Source organism: Syngnathus typhle, linkage group LG12, assembly GCF_033458585.1.
Source record: "Syngnathus typhle isolate RoL2023-S1 ecotype Sweden linkage group LG12, RoL_Styp_1.0, whole genome shotgun sequence".
Classification (NCBI taxonomy): domain Eukaryota; kingdom Metazoa; phylum Chordata; class Actinopteri; order Syngnathiformes; family Syngnathidae; genus Syngnathus; species Syngnathus typhle.
The window spans coordinates 11,313,699-11,317,572 of NC_083749.1; positions in this window are offsets into that span (position 1 = coordinate 11,313,699).

The following is a 3,874-nucleotide window of genomic DNA, read 5'->3' on the forward strand; positions in this document are numbered from 1 at the left end:
TTGTCCGTCTCTGTGTACCTTGCGATTGGCTGGCAACCTGTTCAGGGTGTCCCCCGCCTACTGCCCAATGACGGCTGGGATAGGCTCCAGCACGCCCGCGATCCCTGTGGGGACAAGCAGTATAGAAAATGGTTGGATGGATGGATGGATGGATGGATGGCTTGGCGGGCCGGTACCAAGTGACCCACGGACCGGTACCGGTCCGCGGCTCGGTGGTTGGGGACCACTGGTGTAAATAACGCATGTTATTAGTGTAAAGTTTCCACTAATAACATGCGTACAGATGATATAAATCAGTGGTTCCCAAAGTGGGCGGTACCGCCCCCCTGGGGGCGGTGGAAAGATCTGGGGGGGGCGGTGAGGAAGAAAGGGGCGGTAGGGGGGCGGCAGTCCAAAGTCAGAAGTTTGAACGTTTGTTTGACGATTTGTACACAACACGTGCAGCAGGACGAGTCAGTGGACGACGCATCAGGGTCCGGTTACCACACGCCGCTCTGGCCCAGTCAGATCCGACAGCATAGACTACAAAAGATAGACAAAACTACAAAAGTTAGATGGCTGTCAAAGGGAAACTGCCTGAGACGTTTCTATTCACTGTTTGATACAGTTGTTGAATTCTTCCAAGACTCCACTTTAACTTTTCTTTTTTCAAATTGCAGCATACCAAATATCAAGAAAGATGTGTTTGTTTCCATATGTGTCTGTGTGTGGGGGGGGGGGGGGGTTGGGGGGGGGGGGCGCTAGGAATTCACTGGGGACCCAAGGGGGCGCCAGCCTGCAAAAGTTTGGGAACCATTGATATAAATAATGAAATAATGTATACGGCGAGTGCGGATAGATGTTCGTCTCTGTGTGACGGACGGACGGACGGACGGACGGACGGCCGGCTGGATGGATGGATGGATGGATGGATGGATGGATGGATGGATGGATGGATGGATGGATGGATGGATGGATGGATGGATGGATGGATGGATGGATGGATGGATGGATGGATGGATGGATGGATGGATGGATGGATGGATGGATGGATGGATAGATAGATAGATAGATAGATAGATAGATAGATAGATAGATAGATAGATAGATAGATAGATAGATAGATAGATAGATAGATAGATAGATAGATAGATAGATAGATAGATAGATAGATAGATAGATAGATAGATAGATAGATAGATAGATAGATAGATAGATAGATAGATAGATAGATAGATAGATAGATAGATAGATAGATAGATAGATAGATAGATAGATAGATAGATAGATAGATAAATGGATGGATGGATGGATGGATGGATGGATGGATGGATGGATGGATGGATGGATGGATGGATGGATGGATGGATAGATAGATATGTACACACACACACACACACAAACACACGCACACACACACACACACATACACACATACACACATACACACATACACACATACACACAGTGGAGCAAAAAAGTATTTAGTCAGCAACCAATTGTGCAAGTTCTCCCACTTCCAAGATGAGAGATGCCTGTAAATAAAGGTACACTTCAACTATGAGAGACAAAAGGAAAAAAAAATCCGGAAAATCACATTGTCTGATTTTTAGGGAATTTATTTGCGAATTATGGTGGAAAATGAGTATTTGGTCAATAACAAACGTTCATATTAATACTTTGTTATATACTCTTTGTTGGCAATGACAGAGGTCAAACATTTTCTGTAAGTCTTCACAAGGTTTTCACACACCGTTGCTGGTATTTTGGCCCATTCCTCCATGCAGATCTCCTCGAGAGCTGTCGCTGGGCAACACAGACTTTCAACTCCCTCAAACGATTTTCTATGGGGTTGAGATTTGGAGACTGGCTAGGCCACTCCAAGACCTTGAAATGCTTCTTACGAAGCCACTCCTTTGTTGCCCAGGGGGTGTGTTTGGCATCATTGTCATGCTGAAAGACCCAGCCACGTTTCATCTTCAATGCAAGGGCATCCATGGAAGTTGGTTTTCACTCAAAATCTCACGATACACGACCCCATTCGTTCTTTCCTTTAGAAGGATCAGTTGAAAGTTTCCAAATAAAGAGCATCTTTCTGAATGAAATTGAGTTCTACTTAACAGTTTCCTGCAAAACAGAAAATGCATTCGTACATCCTAACTGGGAGAAATATGTCACTTGATTTCCTGTTTTCTGACACACGGCTGTAATTTGAACAAAATTCCCCTTTTCGCGCTTATAAAATTATAGTAGCCGAGATTATAAAATCACTGTGCAAACTTTAGGCGGTTGGCAAAGAACAAAATTATCGCCACCTATCGGTTAGGAGTGTGGACCAGAATAGCCATACAGTATTAAATAACATAACAGTAGCGTTCAAATAAACAAACGTGACATTCAGTGCATACTCAGAGTACCACTAAAAAAATACCAAATTCAATGGAAAATAACAATTTAACTGATTATTGGAAATAATGGAATATTTGATCTCGTAATACATTCTAAAACAATTTGGTGGTGATAGCCCTATTACCAATTGCTACTAGGCGCATGTGTCCTTCCTTGCCCAGTCCACCCAAAAATCCCCCAAAACTAAAACAATTTGGTAGTGATAGCCCTATTACCAATTGGTCCTAGGCCATAGGTCGGCAACCCATGGCTCTGGAGCCATTTCATCCTTCTGTTGTGGCTCCCTGTGACTTTGGAAAATAATGAGTATTTTATAAAAATTTAATTTTATTTTAGTTTGTTCATTTTAAAATATAATTCTGTATTTGAAGATTATGGTAAACTTGTAACATTAAAATTAAACATTTTAAATATTTTTACCGCCCAAAATATGCGCCACATCCGCCGATGTGCGACATTCGAATTCCTGGCGTCCTTCACGCCTGGCAGCCGGCGTTTTTCCAGCACACTACCAGCGTGATAACTGTATATTAAGTGAAGTAGTCCTTTTTTTTTTAATTCAGGAGGACAACTGGCTGCACACTCCAGTATACACGATGGGACAGAAGCAGACTGCGCATTTTTTTGGTTTGCATTGTTCGTTCAGTGCTAGTGGATAATATTTGGATAAGTTTGGATTTTTATCTCATAAATAAGAGGACGGGTGACTGCAGGCTGTTTGCATTTTTTGTTCAGTGGGTTGGGTAAGTTTGGATTTTTATTTCTTAAATACGAGGACTCAAATAGACACCGGGTATTTTATTTGAAATTAAGCATCAACCAAGTGTAAAATGCTTTTTGTTACATGCAGAAATAAAATTCTGTGTTCTCTGCAGCAGTTCGTTGATTTCATTTTCATAAATTCAATAGTTTTTTGTACATAGCATAACATGTACATGCATAATATATATAATGATGTCAAAATGGGTTGTGGCTCCGGGTGCTTTCTTTTCATTGGGGGGCGGTCCCAAATGGCTCTTTGAGTAAAAAAGGTTGCCAACCCCTGTCCTAGGCGCATGTGTCCTTCCTTGCCCAGTCCACCCAAAAATCCCCCCAAAAAACAGCCAGGAAAAACAAAACATGACCTCCAGCCGAATATCAGACAGTCGCCGAGATGTTCCCACGGTGGTCAGTGTCTTTCATAAATATAGATTCTTCTTTCAACGTTTCCCTCAGAAACAGAGAGATCTCCTACAATATGAAATGCATTGGGTCATTTGTCCGCTTGAGCTTTCTATAAGCCGACAGATGCAACCCCACGTTTACCTTCTCCAAGACGTCAAAGAGAACCAAGTGCGTCGGCTGTGACTGCGCCTGTGGAAAGGAAGTCCGAGCCACAGAAGCGGATCATCGTAGAACCTGTCCGCTTCGTCCATGTGGCCAACTCGGCCGAGATCAGGCGGGCACTCAAGAAATGCCGTCTTTAGTGGGCAGTGGACGTGGCTGC